Source organism: Ursus maritimus, unplaced genomic scaffold, assembly GCF_017311325.1.
Source record: "Ursus maritimus isolate PB19 unplaced genomic scaffold, ASM1731132v1 scaffold_9, whole genome shotgun sequence".
Taxonomy (NCBI): Eukaryota; Metazoa; Chordata; class Mammalia; order Carnivora; family Ursidae; genus Ursus; species Ursus maritimus.
Window position 1 is genome coordinate 39,719,751 of NW_024427107.1, and position 8,889 is coordinate 39,728,639.

Genomic DNA, 8,889 nt, shown 5'->3' on the forward strand with positions numbered 1-8,889 from the left:
AATGACAAATATCTTTTAAAAATAATAGCATAGTAATCTATTTTTTGGACATGCCAAAATATGCATAACCAATATCTTAATTTTTTTCTATTACAAAGAGCCTGAGCTAATATTTAGTTGTCTGATTTCTTTTTCACTGGATTAATTTCCATATTAAAGAAATAATAATTTAAGTGGTTAGATTTGGACTGTTTTTTTCATTCTCTTTATCTCCACCTTTGACTTAGCAGCAGAGAGAATTTCCAGTCGTTAGTGGAAGCCTGCAGAATATGACTCTGACGCTGCTTCACAGAATCCTGAAATCCATCAGTTTTTGACAAACAGAAACTGCCAGCTTGAGACTCTCCCTAATCTTCCCTCGTTCACTTCCTACCTCTCGGCTTCCTGGCCTGCGGAGGCTCCAGCCGCACCCCACTTTCGCCTTATCTGGCGAGCCCACATCCTTTCTGGTGTCTGTCTGTAGCATCGCACGCCTCGGATGGTGCTAGGCTCCCGTACGTCACTGCCTGCAGCTCTGCCAGCGCTGGTTCAGCCAAGAAGGGGCCTAACTCCACAGTGCGCTGCCCCACAAAATCCCCAGGAGGTAAGTGACCATGACCAACTGATTCTTTTTGGCCTCGACGTTCTTGTTTGTTCTCTCTGGCTCCCGGCCTGACTTGAGCTATATTCTCCCTCTGTGCTAAAATATCGAATGCAAGTCCCGGAGGTGCAATTCCTGAATGGTGGCGGGAGAAGCTTCTCAGACCCGCTCCACAGTGAGACAACCATAGCTGGTGAAAATCATGTTTTTAAAACGTCTCCGGAGATTGTCCTGATGGCAAATGAAGAAACACTTCTCACTTATTTAAGAAAATCAAATAAATCTCAGTAAGAACACTGAGAGTCTATAGCACTTAAGCGATGACCTGCTCCCTGCCTCTCCCTACCCCCAGCTCAGGGTGACAGGAGCTCCACCCCAGTTTGGACTGAGCAGGAATATGGGTTTCCTTCCTATTGCCCTAGGTGCCAGCCAGGGATTGTGTGGGATCTTTTCCTGGAGTGCAGGCTGCCAGCATTTCTCATTCCCATCAGTGCGATGTTGCAGGGGCTAAATGTCAGGTGAGCGCAGCCAAGAGATTGGAGGCTTCCTTCCTTCACTCAGTCCCCACTCCTAAGACATAGACTCTACCCTAGATGTGGCAGGTCAAGAATATTGGGCCCAAATTACGTTTGCTCCAGCTTCCTTATACGGCAAAGTCTCCAGAAGACCAGAGTCTACTGCTCTTGCCCATCAATGATTTTCAGCGAGGGTGCCGGGACAATTCAATGTCCTTTCAACAAATGGTGTTGGTACGGCCATAGAACCATATGCAATACGATGCTGTTGGACGCCTTCCTTACACTATGCACCAAAATGGACTCAGTGTAAGAAACAGTGGCAAATCATACATCTGGTGAGGGACTTGTATCCAGAACATAGGAAGAACTCCTACAACTCAATAATAGAAGACAACTAACCCAACTTAAAAATGGGCAGAGGATTTGAATAGATATTTGTCCAAGGCAGTTCCTCAAAAGATTAAAGCATACAGTTGCCACATTACCCAGCAATTCCACACCTAAGTATGCACCCAAGATAAATGAAAACAAATGTCACACAAAAACGTGTACATAAATGTTCCCAGCAGCATTATTTATAATAACCAAGAGGTGGAAATGACACAAATGTCTATCAACTGATAAATGGATAAATCAAATGTGGTATATCCGTACCATAGAAAAGCGTTTGACAATAAAAAAAGAATGAAGTGCTGAGAAAGATATAGTATGGATGAAACGTGAAAACATGATGCTAAGTGAAAGAAGCCTGTTACAAAAGGCCACGTATTGTAGTCTATTTCTGTGAAGTGTCCAGAAGAGGGAAATCTCTAGACATAGTAGATTAATGATTATCTTGGTCTGGGAGAGGGTTAGGGAACTGAGGTGTGACTGCTAATGGGTATGGGTTTTTGGGGGGGGTAGTGTGGGTGAAGAAAATGTTCTAAGATTGATGGTTGCACAGCTCTGAATATACTAAAGAACACTGACTTGTACTGTTAAGTGGGTGAATTGTAGGGTGTATGAATCATATCTTAATAAATCTGTTGTATTAAAAAAAAAGTACTAGTCTTATAGAAAGAGGATAGCTAATAGACACTCTGGAATTGAAAAGGCATAGCACTGAAAATGAATCCCTCTCCCCCATCTCTGCCTTCGAACCGCCTGCTTCTGTCTCCTTTGAGTCTAAAGCACATACTGAAATACTCAGAAAATGGAATTTCCATTTCTTTCACATGGCTCATTTCTTTCCTCTCGTTACCTACCCTGGGAATGATATCTTTCCCTTGCTGCTGCTGATATGACAGGATCAACAGGCCGATTCGTTTCTTTGTTCCCCTCCGTGAGCACTTGAAAACTCTCTATTCCGTGAAGCCCTTTCGACAAACTCAAGCTACATTAGAACAGCTTCCGGCAGACAGGTGACATGATCCTGTTTTGTTGTGGAAAGGTTTTACATCTTGAATTTGAGGCCATCCATGTCTGCATATCAACAGCAGCATTTTTAAGAGATGGTGCGCATATGCTCGTCTGGTTTATTTGCTATGCAGTCTCTCTCTCTCTGTCACTTTTTAAACTCTTGGAATTCAGCTCTTACAAGTAGAGCTTTATACACATGATGATTATATGCTTGGAAAACTGCCTCACACAAAAATCCTTCATTTCAATTGAATTCTTCTGTCATGATTTGTAGATTATGAAGAAGTTGGCACATGATTGGTCTGGAGAGGCAAAGAACGTACTTGAAACAGTCAAAGAGAATGACTCCATTTTCCTCAATTTAACCTGCTCACGAAAGGGCAATAAGACAGCCTCATTATCTTTTTTGGAGAATACTTGAAGTCACAACCCACTCGGTACAGAATGGATTCGTATCTGAAGAAGTACTGCTGAAACAGACATTTCCATTTTACTCACATCTCGAAAAATTTCACATAATCTACGTCATAATTCGTGATTAATCTTTAGACCCTCAGCCCTCAACTCTTCTCTAAGACCCAGTAAATCCTAGGGCCCTTGCTCTCTCCTCCCCAGCCCACCCGTCGTCCCTCCCTTTTGCCTCTCTGTTAGCCAGCACCCCCCCAGCCCTGTGTCCCCTCCCTTGCCCGGGCCATGCGGCTGGCAGCGGACACAAAGGAAGAGGCCAATAGAATGTCACCCAAAGGATTTCGTCCAGTTGCCCTTCAGTCACATCCAGCTTCTGTGGTTTTGGATTTGATCTTATTGGTGTGTGTGTGTGTGTGTGTGTGTGTGTGTGTGTGTGTGTGTGTGTGTTAATTAGGGCTTGTAAAAGAAGTCTTTAAAAAGTGTGTTGTTGTCTCTTAGCAAATTATCTTCTTTCTATGGACAATGGCTGTGTTTTCCTCACCGGTGTCCCTTCCCCTATTCCTCATCCGCGCGTGGGTTCGAGCGTCACCGCCTTACCCTTTCCTCACATCCATCTGTATGTATCAGGGCCCTTTCTGAGGAAGCGGCCTGCCCCCCACCTCCCGCTTCCAGCCCTCCCACCCGGGGCCACAGGCTGAGCAGACAGACTGGCAGCAGTGCCCGCTTGGGGGGCGAGGGGGCCGCTGCTTCCTGACTTGGTCCCAGCTGCCGCAGGCTTTGAGCCTTTTGGGGGTTATCGACTCAAAGATGGAGCTTCCCTTCGGATGCTGGCCTCTAGGCCCGGCCCTGGGGCATGGCCGGAGCGCGGTGGGGATGACCTTGCTCTGCTCTGCGGCTCAGCGCGCCCCCTCCGCCGGGCCCCGCCGTGGCAACAGCTCTTACAGCAGCGGGGCCGGTAACGTGGGGAAAGCCGGCTACCGTCACAAGATGGTACAAAGTTCCTATTTGGTCACTTCACGAGACAGTTCAAACTAAGTGCGCTGGGTCTGACATCTCCGTCCCAAATCCAGTCTACTCTCCCTTCAGGGTCACCTTCGCCCTGAAGAGGAAGGCTTCCCTGTGTTGGCTCACTTACATGCCTTTAGTTCCTGGAGAAACGTACTCGCTGCCGGAAGAAACGATTTCCCTCGTCTCATGGCAAACTTAGCTTACCCTCCCTCCGCGACCAGGAAATTAAGCTCCCCGTTCAGTTCACGAGAAGAGGCGGCCAAGGCTGGGGGGCTGCTGGCCCAGTCTGCCTCCCGCCTTTTTTTTCTTTTTTTTTTTGGTCATTGTCTAAAATCCAGAGGGAGACGAAGGGTGCTTCCCACTGTCTCTCCACAAAAGATGCCACATCGCCTCATTAGCATTTGTCAACTCCAAACACACAAACGCAGGGCCAACCACTCTGATGCGACCAGAGAGTCCCAAGGCAGCCTCGACAGTGAGGAGCAATGCAGCACTTTGCAAACATGGCGCTCTCAAAAATAAATATGGACACTGAAGGAAAATGGTATTAGGTTTCAATTGTGGTATCAAAATATATGTTATGTAAGATGCTAACATTCGTGCTCAATCCTCTTCTGTCAGGACACCGTTCCCCGGTTCTTTTTGACTTAAAAGGAGGTATTGTTAAAGAAAGAGGAAGGTATGCCCTCCAAGGAGCAGAAGCAGTAGCCAGGGACCTGCAGACAGTGCGGGGCTTCACAGGTGAATTCACTATGTGAATTCTTTGCCATTCAAGGGACACTTTTCTTGAAGTGTTTTTCTTCTAAGCAATGGCTTCTGCAGAATTCAGAAAGTTACAAAACAAGTCCTTGTCATTCAACACTTATTAAATGTATACTATGCCCCAGGAACAGAATTGAATCTAAAATAAGTTTAAAATGAGTGACTAAAACTTCAGCTCTTAGCAATGGCTTCTGCAGAATTCAGAAAGTTACAAAACAAGTCCTTGTCATTCAACACTTATTAATGTATACTATGCCCCAGGAACAGAATTGAATCTAAAATAAGTTTAAAATGAGTGACTAAAACTTCAGCTCTTAGCCAAATGTCATCAGATTGCACAACTTGCTAAATGTTATCTTATTTATGGATTGGACTGTATTTACTCTGAGTAGAGGCTTAATATATAACTGCTTGATCTGCCTCCTCCCTATCCCCCAGGTCCTCTGGCTGGGACTGGAAACAGAGGGAGAGGAAGAGGATTCCAAGCCGAAGACAAATCATGTGTGACGTTTAAGCGTAACCCTTTGTTGATGGTCTTGTGAGTCCTCGCTCAATTCCCAAACCCATTCCCACGGATAGCTTGCCTACCTTCCTGTTGCCTAGACAACAGATACACCTGTGTCTACATTTCCCTCCTTCTCTCTGGTTTTAAAGCTTGTCTCCCCCCCCCCCAGTCTTGATCAGATCCCCTTTCAGCTTCTCTTGAATGGAATCACATCTTAAGGTGGAGAAGAGATTCTTAGTCGGCACAGAGGCAAGAGTCCCACATGTGAAAATTATTCTAGTAGATTTCTCAAATCTCCCATAGCAGTACGTCAGATATGGCTGTAGGAATACGGTTCTGCAGGGTTAGACATAGGTCTGAGTGTAACAAGCAACAGTAATATATAGGTGTAAGGGATGTGCACTGCACAAGGTCTATAATATACAAGGTATACAGTAATAAGGCATGAAAGTCCAAAGAGGGATTATATTGAGAAACTTAATGAAGCCAGCTTTTTAGAACATTTGAGCAAATTTATGACTATTCTGACTTCCTATTTCGATGTCACCATCCAAGTTTTTGTGGCTAAGTTTATTAGTTCCTCTCTAGCCCTGAGTTAGATCTTCAGTTTCTTCTTGAAGGTTGTGGGAAAGCCATCACTACCCCCTAGTGTGAACAACACATTTCAATATTTGTGTGTGGTTTGGAAACCCTAAATCATCCATACCTTCTTTGGTGCGTTTTACCAGAAGGCTTCCCTGCCTGTAGATAACCTCAGAGTGCAACAGTCCACGGGATTTACAGCATTATTTAAATAATTATTTATCTCTCTAGAGGTCTGTCTCCTGCCCCATTAGAAGACGAGATAAGAGAAATCCAAAATAACAATGGCTTAAGTAAGAGAGAAGTCTATCGCCCCCGCCTCCCCGCCCCAAGGAAGTCCAGAAGTAGGAGGTGCAGGTGTTTGGGTGACTCCGCAGTCATCAGGCATCTGGGCTCCTTTTCCCTTTCTGTCCTGCCATCGTAGTTCATGGCTTCCTCTGCATGGCTGCTGCAGCTCCAGCCACTGCACCTACATTCCAGGCAGCAGGCAGAAAGAAGGTGGTGGTGTTCAGGAGAATTGTCCCAACCTTATAAATAAAGCAGAAGGATGACAGTGTGTCCCGCCAATGTCAAACTAGAGCATTGTCACATTCCCCCCAGGGTCATCTCACTTAGAGAGTGACTTACTCTTTCATTACCGTCGATTAGGGCTCAGACTCTAAAATTAGACGTTAATTTGTTAAAAATGGGGAAGATGCAAATGGGTTTTTCTCAGGAGAGATGGTTTTATTACCTTGAAGAACATTTGCCTCTTTCTGTCCAACTTAGCGTTCTTATTTCAGGATTTCTTTTTTCCCTCCTGGACCAGCCTTGTCACCTTGCTGGCTCCCCTCATTAATGCGTCAGTTATGCTTTGGCACGTGCTCAGACAATGTGCGGGAATTATGTTTTTAACATTTATGTGTTTCATCCGTAAGGACAGAGGGCTTCCTCCCAGCTGAATCAGCAATGTCCCTGAATGTCCCACCTAAAATTTCTGCTTCTATCTCATTGGCCAGACCTCAGTCATAAGGCCACACCCGGCTGCAAGCAAGGTTGCGGAGTACAGCCTTTGAGCTAAGTGTATCAGCCTCCTGATTAGAATCGAGGTGCTCTTAACTAAGATGGGCACAGATCGAATAGCAGAGAGAGCAACTAACTGTGTTTGCCACAGGAACATAGCCAGGTCCGTTGATTCCACCCCCTTGAACTTTATTTTTGCGTCTCCCTCTGTCTTGGCTTAGTCCTGAATCCTTTCCCACTTAACGACAACATTCTCCTTTTCCCTCATCAAAGTCCTAGAAAGAACAAGCTCACTTGGCTCTACTTTCTCATTTCCTTTTCCTCTTTACCCACTTCCCTTGGGCTTTTGTTCCCCTCTCCCCTCCAAAACTGCTAATGCCGAATTTCTAAACAACAAATTCAGATCAACTGCCTCTTGCACAAAGCAAATATGTGATAAACAATTGCTGAGTTATTCAGTTTGTTTGCTGTTTTCTTAGTTATGCTTTCTTAGGACAGTGTTATTTTCTATTCATCTTAAGTGCAAAAATAATTTAATTTCATTATGGGCCAAATAGTTTCTTTTGACTCGTTTATGAAAACTTAGTCCGCAGATATCACTTTGTTTCTGTGCAAAAATGCATTCTAACCTTCAAAGCATTCACCCAACAGCCCACTTAAGGAAATGATCTTTTTGTAGGCTTGAGTCTGTTTATTTCGTTCTCCCCTCTATGGAATAGAAAAAAGAAATTGGATGTTTGCTGCTAATACAAGCAGATTTCACTTAGATTGTTTCTAAAGCACTGCAGACTCAGGGACGAGAAGCTGACCTGTCTAACTCAGAAAGCTCAACTACCCATTTTGAAATGCCTGAGGCAAAAACACCAGTAAGATCCTTGCTAATACATTTTCCTCTGTTGTTGGACTTCCCTCTTGATCTTTTCTCAAAACATGGACCTAGCTATTTTCAAGTTCGATTTTTGTCCTAAACCAGAGATCAGAGTGTCCCGAATGTATTCTCTGCCCTCTCTAACCTCTGCCTGTGTTGTGTAAGGCTCCTCTTGGGGGCCCCGGGGCTGGGACTTTGGAAGCCCAGGTGGTCAGGGATTGTGGGCAGGATGTAGTTATACTGCCCCGTTGTGGCGGATTCCATTCTATTTCAAACGCTGCCTCATTTTTTCTGTCATGCTCCCTTGAGAAACCAACCCACTAGCGAGGAGCAGTTTCTGAGTGAGGACATTCTAGAACATGAAGAGATGGTGGTGGGCTTTAGGGGGACCCAAAACTTTTCTTTCACCCCTCTCGCCCAGGTTTTGGGGGGGCATACGTGGAGGTAACCATGAAAGCTTGGAACTTTAGTATGTAACCCTTACCTGCCTTATCTGAAGAACATCTCCATTGGGGGGGACACGACACCCCCAGACAAGTTGGTCAGCTTTTAGTCAGCTGGAGCTTTTAATCCCCCCTGCCAAATTCTACACAGAGGTTGCAAGTTCGGGATTCATAAGCTAAGTCTGGCCCTCAGACGTGATGTGTTTGGCTGATACATGTTCTTTGTTTTGTGTTTTGTTTTAATTCATAAAAAATGATATTTAAGAGGAAGATTTCGTATAAAAACCCAGACTTCTGGCTTCTCGATAGTGTATTCCTGACTTGCAGCAATGGGTTGGAACTGAGTAGTGGCTTTCACCCTTGGATGGAGTTAACCTCCCGCCCTCTGTCACAGTCCTCGTCACTTCTCCCTGTGACCCAGCCAGGTTCTAACAAACTGAACCTATCCACGTAATAGCACCCAGATCAAGAAACAGAAGATACCAGCACTCCAGGGTCCTCGCTCACGTTCCTGTTCAGTCATCACTAGCACTTCTAACAGCGCAGATTGGATGCACTTGCATTTGGGCTTTGTCTACATGGGACCACGGCGTAGGTGTGACGCTAGCCCCGCTGCTTCTGTTGAACAGTATATATGAGCCCCATCCCACCGCTGCCTGCAGTAGGTCGTTCGTTTTCACGGCCGTATAATACTCCAGCGCGGGAATTCCCCACCATTTATTTATCCATTCTTGATTAATGGACGCTTAGGACATTTTCTGGTTTTAGATCTTAGGAACAGTATGGTTTATCAAAATTCTAATACACATTAAAAA